The sequence below is a fragment of the Loxodonta africana genome, chromosome 21 (genome assembly GCF_030014295.1).
Source record: "Loxodonta africana isolate mLoxAfr1 chromosome 21, mLoxAfr1.hap2, whole genome shotgun sequence".
NCBI lineage: Eukaryota > Metazoa > Chordata > Mammalia > Proboscidea > Elephantidae > Loxodonta > Loxodonta africana.
The window spans coordinates 17,950,973-17,963,021 of record NC_087362.1 but is presented as its reverse complement, the minus strand read 5'-3'; the positions used below and the strand labels follow the sequence as shown (position 1 = coordinate 17,963,021).

At 52.9% G+C, this 12,049-nt stretch overlaps 1 protein-coding gene across 3 annotated transcripts in view; it reads right to left on the bottom strand.

The window, feature by feature from the left end:
* LOC100665990 (histone PARylation factor 1) overlaps nucleotides 1-12,049 on the bottom strand; it is a 60,357-nt gene that overhangs the window by 10,425 nt on the left and 37,883 nt on the right. The window lies entirely within an intron of this gene.

Sequence of the window (12,049 nt, the reverse complement as noted above, 5' to 3'; positions counted from 1 at the left end):
GCTTTCGGACACTGCGCCTTAACACCCCTTTGTGATCTAAACACGAAGCGCTCTAACTCCAGAGGCTTTCGGCCACTGCGCCTTAACACCCCTTTGTGATCTAAACACGAAGCGCTCTAACTCCAGAGGCTTTCGGCCACTGCGCCTTAACACCCCTTTGTGATCTAAACACGAAGCGCTCTAACTCCAGAGGCTTTCGGCCACTGCGCCTTAACACCCCTTTGTGATCTAAACACGAAGCGCTCTAACTCCAGAGGCTTTCGGCCACTGCGCCTTAACACCCCTTTGTGATCTAAACACGAAGCGCTCTAACTCCAGAGGCTTTCGGCCACTGCGCCTTAACACCCCTTTGCGATCTAAACACGAAGCGCTGTAACTCCAGAGGCTTTCGGCCACTGCGCCTTAACACCTCTTTGCGATCTAAACACGAAGCGCTGTAACTCCAGAGGCTTTCGGCCACTGCGCCTTAACACCTCTTTGTGATCTAAACACGAAGCGCTGTAACTCTAGAGGCTTTCGGCCACTGCGCCTTAACACCTCTTTGCGATCTAAACACGAAGCGCTCTAACTCCAGAGGCTTTCGGCCACTGCGCCTTAACACCTCTTTGCGATCTAAACACGAAGCGCTCTAACTCCAGAGGCTTTCGGCCACTGCGCCTTAACACCTCTTTGCGATCTAAACACGAAGCGCTGTAACTCCAGAGGCTTTCGGCCACTGCGCCTTAACACCTCTTTGCGATCTAAACACGAAGCGCTGTAACTCCAGAGGCTTTCGGCCACTGCGCCTTAACACCCCTTTGTGATCTAAACACGAAGCGCTCTAACTCCAGAGGCTTTCGGCCACTGCGCCTTAACACCTCTTTGCGATCTAAACACGAAGCGCTCTAACTCCAGAGGCTTTCGGCCACTGCGCCTTAACACCTCTTTGCGATCTAAACACGAAGCGCTGTAACTCCAGAGGCTTTCGGCCACTGCGCCTTAACACCTCTTTGCGATCTAAACACGAAGCGCTGTAACTCCAGAGGCTTTCGGCCACTGCGCCTTAACACCGCTTTGCGATCTAAACACGAAGCGCTGTAACTCCAGAGGCTTTCGGCCACTGCGCCTTAACACCCCTTTGTGATCTAAACACGAAGCGCTCTAACTCCAGAGGCTTTCGGCCACTGCGCCTTAACACCTCTTTGTGATCTAAACACGAAGCGCTCTAACTCCAGAGGCTTTCGGCCACTGCGCCTTAACACCCCTTTGTGATCTAAACACGAAGCGCTCTAACTCCAGAGGCTTTCGGCCACTGCGCCTTAACACCCCTTTGTGATCTAAACACGAAGCGCTCTAACTCCAGAGGCTTTCGGCCACTGCGCCTTAACACCCCTTTGTGATCTAAACACGAAGCGCTCTAACTCCAGAGGCTTTCGGCCACTGCGCCTTAACACCTCTTTGTGATCTAAACACGAAGCGCTCTAACTCCAGAGGCTTTCGGCCACTGCGCCTTAACACCCCTTTGTGATCTAAACACGAAGCGCTCTAACTCCAGAGGCTTTCGGCCACTGCGCCTTAACACCCCTTTGTGATCTAAACACGAAGCGCTGTAACTCCAGAGGCTTTCGGCCACTGCGCCTTAACACCCCTTTGTGATCTAAACACGAAGCGCTCTAACTCCAGAGGCTTTCGGCCACTGCGCCTTAACATCCCTTTGTGATCTAAACACGAAGCGCTCTAACTCCAGAGGCTTTCGGCCACTGCGCCTTAACACCCCTTTGTGATCTAAACACGAAGCGCTCTAACTCCAGAGGCTTTCGGCCACTGCGCCTTAACACCCCTTTGTGATCTAAACACGAAGCGCTCTAACTCCAGAGGCTTTCGGCCACTGCGCCTTAACACCCCTTTGTGATCTAAACACGAAGCGCTGTAACTCCAGAGGCTTTCGGCCACTGCGCCTTAACACCCCTTTGTGATCTAAACACGAAGCGCTCTAACTCCAGAGGCTTTCGGCCACTGCGCCTTAACACCCCTTTGTGATCTAAACACGAAGCGCTCTAACTCCAGAGGCTTTCGGCCACTGCGCCTTAACACCCCTTTGTGATCTAAACACGAAGCGCTCTAACTCCAGAGGCTTTCGGCCACTGCGCCTTAACACCCCTTTGTGATCTAAACACGAAGCGCTCTAACTCCAGAGGCTTTCGGACACTGCGCCTTAACACCCCTTTGTGATCTAAACACGAAGCGCTCTAACTCCAGAGGCTTTCGGCCACTGCGCCTTAACACCCCTTTGTGATCTAAACACGAAGCGCTCTAACTCCAGAGGCTTTCGGCCACTGCGCCTTAACACCCCTTTGTGATCTAAACACGAAGCGCTCTAACTCCAGAGGCTTTCGGCCACTGCGCCTTAACACCCCTTTGTGATCTAAACACGAAGCGCTCTAACTCCAGAGGCTTTCGGCCACTGCGCCTTAACACCCCTTTGCGATCTAAACACGAAGCGCTCTAACTCCAGAGGCTTTCGGCCACTGCGCCTTAACACCCCTTTGCGATCTAAACACGAAGCGCTGTAACTCCAGAGGCTTTCGGCCACTGCGCCTTAACACCTCTTTGCGATCTAAACACGAAGCGCTGTAACTCCAGAGGCTTTCGGCCACTGCGCCTTAACACCTCTTTGTGATCTAAACACGAAGCGCTGTAACTCCAGAGGCTTTCGGCCACTGCGCCTTAACACCTTTTTGCGATCTAAACACGAAGCGCTGTAACTCCAGAGGCTTTCGGCCACTGCGCCTTAACACCTCTTTGCGATCTAAACACGAAGCTCTGTAACTCCAGAGGCTTTCGGCCACTGCACCTTAACACCCCTTTGTGATCTAAACACGAAGCGCTGTAACTCCAGAGGCTTTCGGCCACTGCGCCTTAACACCCCTTTGTGATCTAAGCACGAAGCGCTCTAACTCCAGAGGCTTTCGGACACTGCGCCTTAACACACCTTTGTGATCTAAACACGAAGCGCTCTAACTCCAGAGGCTTTCGGCCACTGCGCCTTAACACCCCTTTGTGATCTAAACACGAAGCGCTCTAACTCCAGAGGCTTTCGGCCACTGCGCCTTAACACCCCTTTGTGATCTAAACACGAAGCGCTCTAACTCCAGAGGCTTTCGGCCACTGCGCCTTAACACCCCTTTGTGATCTAAACACGAAGCGCTGTAACTCCAGAGGCTTTCGGCCACTGCGCCTTAACACCCCTTTGTGATCTAAACACGAAGCGCTCTAACTCCAGAGGCTTTCGGCCACTGCGCCTTAACACCCCTTTGTGATCTAAACACGAAGCGCTCTAACTCCAGAGGCTTTCGGCCACTGCGCCTTAACACCCCTTTGTGATCTAAACACGAAGCGCTCTAACTCCAGAGGCTTTCGGCCACTGCGCCTTAACACCCCTTTGTGATCTAAACACGAAGCGCTCTAACTCCAGAGGCTTTCGGCCACTGCGCCTTAACACCCCTTTGTGATCTAAACACGAAGCGCTCTAACTCCAGAGGCTTTCGGCCACTGCGCCTTAACACCCCTTTGTGATCTAAACACGAAGCGCTCTAACTCCAGAGGCTTTCGGCCACTGCGCCTTAACACCCCTTTGTGATCTAAACACGAAGCGCTCTAACTCCAGAGGCTTTCGGCCACTGCGCCTTAACACCTCTTTGTGATCTAAACACGAAGCGCTCTAACTCCAGAGGCTTTCGGCCACTGCGCCTTAACACCTCTTTGTGATCTAAACACGAAGCGCTCTAACTCCAGAGGCTTTCGGCCACTGCGCCTTAACACCTCTTTGTGATCTAAACACGAAGCGCTGTAACTCTAGAGGCTTTCGGCCACTGCGCCTTAACACCTCTTTGCGATCTAAACACGAAGCGCTCTAACTCCAGAGGCTTTCGGCCACTGCGCCTTAACACCTCTTTGCGATCTAAACACGAAGCGCTCTAACTCCAGAGGCTTTCGGCCACTGCGCCTTAACACCTCTTTGCGATCTAAACACGAAGCGCTGTAACTCCAGAGGCTTTCGGCCACTGCGCCTTAACACCTCTTTGCGATCTAAACACGAAGCGCTGTAACTCCAGAGGCTTTCGGCCACTGCGCCTTAACACCCCTTTGTGATCTAAACACGAAGCGCTCTAACTCCAGAGGCTTTCGGCCACTGCGCCTTAACACCTCTTTGCGATCTAAACACGAAGCGCTCTAACTCCAGAGGCTTTCGGCCACTGCGCCTTAACACCTCTTTGCGATCTAAACACGAAGCGCTGTAACTCCAGAGGCTTTCGGCCACTGCGCCTTAACACCTCTTTGCGATCTAAACACGAAGCGCTGTAACTCCAGAGGCTTTCGGCCACTGCGCCTTAACACCGCTTTGCGATCTAAACACGAAGCGCTGTAACTCCAGAGGCTTTCGGCCACTGCGCCTTAACACCCCTTTGTGATCTAAACACGAAGCGCTCTAACTCCAGAGGCTTTCGGCCACTGCGCCTTAACACCTCTTTGTGATCTAAACACGAAGCGCTCTAACTCCAGAGGCTTTCGGCCACTGCGCCTTAACACCCCTTTGTGATCTAAACACGAAGCGCTCTAACTCCAGAGGCTTTCGGCCACTGCGCCTTAACACCCCTTTGTGATCTAAACACGAAGCGCTCTAACTCCAGAGGCTTTCGGCCACTGCGCCTTAACACCCCTTTGTGATCTAAACACGAAGCGCTCTAACTCCAGAGGCTTTCGGCCACTGCGCCTTAACACCTCTTTGTGATCTAAACACGAAGCGCTCTAACTCCAGAGGCTTTCGGCCACTGCGCCTTAACACCCCTTTGTGATCTAAACACGAAGCGCTCTAACTCCAGAGGCTTTCGGCCACTGCGCCTTAACACCCCTTTGTGATCTAAACACGAAGCGCTGTAACTCCAGAGGCTTTCGGCCACTGCGCCTTAACACCCCTTTGTGATCTAAACACGAAGCGCTCTAACTCCAGAGGCTTTCGGCCACTGCGCCTTAACATCCCTTTGTGATCTAAACACGAAGCGCTCTAACTCCAGAGGCTTTCGGCCACTGCGCCTTAACACCCCTTTGTGATCTAAACACGAAGCGCTCTAACTCCAGAGGCTTTCGGCCACTGCGCCTTAACACCCCTTTGTGATCTAAACACGAAGCGCTCTAACTCCAGAGGCTTTCGGCCACTGCGCCTTAACACCCCTTTGTGATCTAAACACGAAGCGCTGTAACTCCAGAGGCTTTCGGCCACTGCGCCTTAACACCCCTTTGTGATCTAAACACGAAGCGCTCTAACTCCAGAGGCTTTCGGCCACTGCGCCTTAACACCCCTTTGTGATCTAAACACGAAGCGCTCTAACTCCAGAGGCTTTCGGCCACTGCGCCTTAACACCCCTTTGTGATCTAAACACGAAGCGCTCTAACTCCAGAGGCTTTCGGCCACTGCGCCTTAACACCCCTTTGTGATCTAAACACGAAGCGCTCTAACTCCAGAGGCTTTCGGACACTGCGCCTTAACACCCCTTTGTGATCTAAACACGAAGCGCTCTAACTCCAGAGGCTTTCGGCCACTGCGCCTTAACACCCCTTTGTGATCTAAACACGAAGCGCTCTAACTCCAGAGGCTTTCGGCCACTGCGCCTTAACACCCCTTTGTGATCTAAACACGAAGCGCTCTAACTCCAGAGGCTTTCGGCCACTGCGCCTTAACACCCCTTTGTGATCTAAACACGAAGCGCTCTAACTCCAGAGGCTTTCGGCCACTGCGCCTTAACACCCCTTTGCGATCTAAACACGAAGCGCTCTAACTCCAGAGGCTTTCGGCCACTGCGCCTTAACACCCCTTTGCGATCTAAACACGAAGCGCTGTAACTCCAGAGGCTTTCGGCCACTGCGCCTTAACACCTCTTTGCGATCTAAACACGAAGCGCTGTAACTCCAGAGGCTTTCGGCCACTGCGCCTTAACACCTCTTTGTGATCTAAACACGAAGCGCTGTAACTCCAGAGGCTTTCGGCCACTGCGCCTTAACACCTTTTTGCGATCTAAACACGAAGCGCTGTAACTCCAGAGGCTTTCGGCCACTGCGCCTTAACACCTCTTTGCGATCTAAACACGAAGCTCTGTAACTCCAGAGGCTTTCGGCCACTGCACCTTAACACCCCTTTGTGATCTAAACACGAAGCGCTGTAACTCCAGAGGCTTTCGGCCACTGCGCCTTAACACCCCTTTGTGATCTAAGCACGAAGCGCTCTAACTCCAGAGGCTTTCGGACACTGCGCCTTAACACACCTTTGTGATCTAAACACGAAGCGCTCTAACTCCAGAGGCTTTCGGCCACTGCGCCTTAACACCCCTTTGTGATCTAAACACGAAGCGCTCTAACTCCAGAGGCTTTCGGCCACTGCGCCTTAACACCCCTTTGTGATCTAAACACGAAGCGCTCTAACTCCAGAGGCTTTCGGCCACTGCGCCTTAACACCCCTTTGTGATCTAAACACGAAGCGCTGTAACTCCAGAGGCTTTCGGCCACTGCGCCTTAACACCCCTTTGTGATCTAAACACGAAGCGCTCTAACTCCAGAGGCTTTCGGCCACTGCGCCTTAACACCCCTTTGTGATCTAAACACGAAGCGCTCTAACTCCAGAGGCTTTCGGCCACTGCGCCTTAACACCCCTTTGTGATCTAAACACGAAGCGCTCTAACTCCAGAGGCTTTCGGCCACTGCGCCTTAACACCCCTTTGTGATCTAAACACGAAGCGCTCTAACTCCAGAGGCTTTCGGCCACTGCGCCTTAACACCCCTTTGTGATCTAAACACGAAGCGCTCTAACTCCAGAGGCTTTCGGCCACTGCGCCTTAACACCCCTTTGTGATCTAAACACGAAGCGCTCTAACTCCAGAGGCTTTCGGCCACTGCGCCTTAACACCTCTTTGTGATCTAAACACGAAGCGCTCTAACTCCAGAGGCTTTCGGCCACTGCGCCTTAACACCCCTTTGTGATCTAAACACGAAGCGCTCTAACTCCAGAGGCTTTCGGCCACTGCGCCTTAACACCCCTTTGTGATCTAAACACGAAGCGCTCTAACTCCAGAGGCTTTCGGCCACTGCGCCTTAACACCCCTTTGTGATCTAAACACGAAGCGCTCTAACTCCAGAGGCTTTCGGCCACTGCGCCTTAACACCCCTTTGTGATCTAAACACGAAGCGCTCTAACTCCAGAGGCTTTCGGCCACTGCGCCTTAACACCCCTTTGTGATCTAAACACGAAGCGCTCTAACTCCAGAGGCTTTCGGCCACTGCGCCTTAACACCCCTTTGTGATCTAAACACGAAGCGCTCTAACTCCAGAGGCTTTCGGCCACTGCGCCTTAACACCCCTTTGTGATCTAAACACGAAGCGCTCTAACTCCAGAGGCTTTCGGCCACTGCGCCTTAACACCCCTTTGTGATCTAAACACGAAGCGCTCTAACTCCAGAGGCTTTCGGCCACTGCGCCTTAACACCCCTTTGTGATCTAAACACGAAGCGCTCTAACTCCAGAGGCTTTCGGACACTGCGCCTTAACACCCCTTTGTGATCTAAACACGAAGCGCTCTAACTCCAGAGGCTTTCGGCCACTGCGCCTTAACACCCCTTTGTGATCTAAACACGAAGCGCTCTAACTCCAGAGGCTTTCGGCCACTGCGCCTTAACACCCCTTTGTGATCTAAACACGAAGCGCTCTAACTCCAGAGGCTTTCGGCCACTGCGCCTTAACACCCCTTTGTGATCTAAACACGAAGCGCTCTAACTCCAGAGGCTTTCGGCCACTGCGCCTTAACACCCCTTTGTGATCTAAACACGAAGCGCTCTAACTCCAGAGGCTTTCGGCCACTGCGCCTTAACACCCCTTTGTGATCTAAACACGAAGCGCTGTAACTCCAGAGGCTTTCGGCCACTGCGCCTTAACACCCCTTTGCGATCTAAACACGAAGCGCTGTAACTCCAGAGGCTTTTGGCCACTGCGCCTTAACACCTCTTTGCGATCTAAACACGAAGCGCTGTAACTCCAGAGGCTTTCGGCCACTGCGCCTTAACACCTCTTTGTGATCTAAACACGAAGCGCTGTAACTCTAGAGGCTTTCGGCCACTGCGCCTTAACACCTCTTTGCGATCTAAACACGAAGCGCTCTAACTCCAGAGGCTTTCGGCCACTGCGCCTTAACACCTCTTTGCGATCTAAACACGAAGCGCTGTAACTCCAGAGGCTTTCGGCCACTGCGCCTTAACACCTCTTTGCGATCTAAACACGAAGCGCTGTAACTCCAGAGGCTTTCGGCCACTGCGCCTTAACACCTCTTTGCGATCTAAACACGAAGCGCTGTAACTCCAGAGGCTTTCGGCCACTGCGCCTTAACACCCCTTTGTGATCTAAACACGAAGCGCTGTAACTCCAGAGGCTTTCGGCCACTGCGCCTTAACACCTCTTTGCGATCTAAACACGAAGCGCTGTAACTCCAGAGGCTTTCGGCCACTGCGCCTTAACACCTCTTTGTGATCTAAACACTGCACCTTAACACCCCTTTGTGATCTAAACACGAAGCGCTGTAACTCCAGAGGCTTTCGGCCACTGCGCCTTAACACCCCTTTGTGATCTAAGCACGAAGCGCTCTAACTCCAGAGGCTTTCGGACACTGCGCCTTAACACCCCTTTGTGATCTAAACACGAAGCGCTCTAACTCCAGAGGCTTTCGGCCACTGCGCCTTAACACCCCTTTGTGATCTAAACACGAAGCGCTCTAACTCCAGAGGCTTTCGGCCACTGCGCCTTAACACCCCTTTGTGATCTAAACACGAAGCGCTCTAACTCCAGAGGCTTTCGGCCACTGCGCCTTAACACCCCTTTGTGATCTAAACACGAAGCGCTCTAACTCCAGAGGCTTTCGGCCACTGCGCCTTAACACCCCTTTGTGATCTAAACACGAAGCGCTGTAACTCCAGAGGCTTTCGGCCACTGCGCCTTAACACCCCTTTGTGATCTAAACACGAAGCGCTCTAACTCCAGAGGCTTTCGGCCACTGCGCCTTAACACCCCTTTGTGATCTAAACACGAAGCGCTCTAACTCCAGAGGCTTTCGGCCACTGCGCCTTAACACCCCTTTGTGATCTAAACACGAAGCGCTGTAACTCCAGAGGCTTTCGGCCACTGCGCCTTAACACCCCTTTGTGATCTAAACACGAAGCGCTCTAACTCCAGAGGCTTTCGGCCACTGCGCCTTAACACCCCTTTGTGATCTAAACACGAAGCGCTCTAACTCCAGAGGCTTTCGGCCACTGCGCCTTAACACCCCTTTGTGATCTAAACACGAAGCGCTCTAACTCCAGAGGCTTTCGGCCACTGCGCCTTAACACCCCTTTGTGATCTAAACACGAAGCGCTCTAACTCCAGAGGCTTTCGGACACTGCGCCTTAACACCCCTTTGTGATCTAAACACGAAGCGCTCTAACTCCAGAGGCTTTCGGCCACTGCGCCTTAACACCCCTTTGTGATCTAAACACGAAGCGCTCTAACTCCAGAGGCTTTCGGCCACTGCGCCTTAACACCCCTTTGTGATCTAAACACGAAGCGCTGTAACTCCAGAGGCTTTCGGCCACTGCGCCTTAACACCCCTTTGTGATCTAAACACGAAGCGCTCTAACTCCAGAGGCTTTCGGCCACTGCGCCTTAACACCCCTTTGTGATCTAAACACGAAGCGCTCTAACTCCAGAGGCTTTCGGCCACTGCGCCTTAACACCCCTTTGTGATCTAAACACGAAGCGCTCTAACTCCAGAGGCTTTCGGCCACTGCGCCTTAACACCCCTTTGTGATCTAAACACGAAGCGCTCTAACTCCAGAGGCTTTCGGCCACTGCGCCTTAACACCCCTTTGTGATCTAAACACGAAGCGCTCTAACTCCAGAGGCTTTCGGACACTGCGCCTTAACACCCCTTTGTGACCTAAACACGAAGCGCTCTAACTCCAGAGGCTTTCGGACACTGCGCCTTAACACCCCTTTGTGATCTAAACACGAAGCGCTCTAACTCCAGAGGCTTTCGGCCACTGCGCCTTAACACCCCTTTGTGATCTAAACACGAAGCGCTCTAACTCCAGAGGCTTTCGGCCACTGCGCCTTAACACCCCTTTGTGATCTAAACACGAAGCGCTCTAACTCCAGAGGCTTTCGGCCACTGCGCCTTAACACCCCTTTGTGATCTAAACACGAAGCGCTCTAACTCCAGAGGCTTTCGGCCACTGCGCCTTAACACCCCTTTGCGATCTAAACACGAAGCGCTGTAACTCCAGAGGCTTTCGGCCACTGCGCCTTAACACCCCTTTGCGATCTAAACACGAAGCGCTGTAACTCCAGAGGCTTTCGGCCACTGCGCCTTAACACCTCTTTGCGATCTAAACACGAAGCGCTGTAACTCCAGAGGCTTTCGGCCACTGCGCCTTAACACCTCTTTGTGATCTAAACACGAAGCGCTGTAACTCTAGAGGCTTTCGGCCACTGCGCCTTAACACCTCTTTGCGATCTAAACACGAAGCGCTCTAACTCCAGAGGCTTTCGGCCACTGCGCCTTAACACCTCTTTGCGATCTAAACACGAAGCGCTGTAACTCCAGAGGCTTTCGGCCACTGCGCCTTAACACCTCTTTGCGATCTAAACACGAAGCGCTGTAACTCCAGAGGCTTTCGGCCACTGCGCCTTAACACCTCTTTGCGATCTAAACACGAAGCGCTGTAACTCCAGAGGCTTTCGGCCACTGCGCCTTAACACCCCTTTGTGATCTAAACACGAAGCGCTCTAACTCCAGAGGCTTTCGGCCACTGCGCCTTAACACCTCTTTGCGATCTAAACACGAAGCGCTCTAACTCCAGAGGCTTTCGGCCACTGCGCCTTAACACCTCTTTGCGATCTAAACACGAAGCGCTCTAACTCCAGAGGCTTTCGGCCACTGCGCCTTAACACCTCTTTGCGATCTAAACACGAAGCGCTCTAACTCCAGAGGCTTTCGGACACTGCGCCTTAACACCCCTTTGTGATCTAAACACGAAGCGCTCTAACTCCAGAGGCTTTCGGACACTGCGCCTTAACACCCCTTTGTGATCTAAACACGAAGCGCTCTAACTCCAGAGGCTTTCGGACACTGCGCCTTAACACCCCTTTGTGATCTAAACACGAAGCGCTCTAACTCCAGAGGCTTTCGGCCACTGCGCCTTAACACCCCTTTGTGATCTAAACACGAAGCGCTCTAACTCCAGAGGCTTTCGGCCACTGCGCCTTAACACCCCTTTGTGATCTAAACACGAAGCGCTCTAACTCCAGAGGCTTTCGGCCACTGCGCCTTAACACCCCGTTGTGATCTAAACACGAAGCGCTCTAACTCCAGAGGCTTTCGGCCACTGCGCCTTAACACCCCTTTGTGATCTAAACACGAAGCGCTGTAACTCCAGAGGCTTTCGGCCACTGCGCCTTAACACCTCTTTGCGATCTAAACACGAAGCGCTGTAACTCCAGAGGCTTTCGGCCACTGCGCCTTAACACCTCTTTGTGATCTAAACACGAAGCGCTGTAACTGCAGAGGCTTTCGGCCACTGCGCCTTAACACCTCTTTGTGATCTAAACACGAAGCGCTGTAACTCCAGAGGCTTTCGGCCACTGCGCCTTAACACCTCTTTGCGATCTAAACACGAAGCTCTGTAACTCCAGAGGCTTTCGGCCACTGCACCTTAACACCCCTTTGCGATCTAAACACGAAGCGCTGTAACTCCAGAGGCTTTCGGCCACTGCGCCTTAACACCCCTTTGTGATCTAAGCACGAAGCGCTCTAACTCCAGAGGCTTTCGGACACTGCGCCTTAACACCCCTTTGTGATCTAAACACGAAGCGCTCTAACTCCAGAGGCTTTCGGCCACTGCGCCTTAACACCCCTTTGTGATCTAAACACGAAGCGCTCTAACTCCAGAGGCTTTCGGCCACTGCGCCTTAACACCCCTTTGTGATCTAAACACGAAGC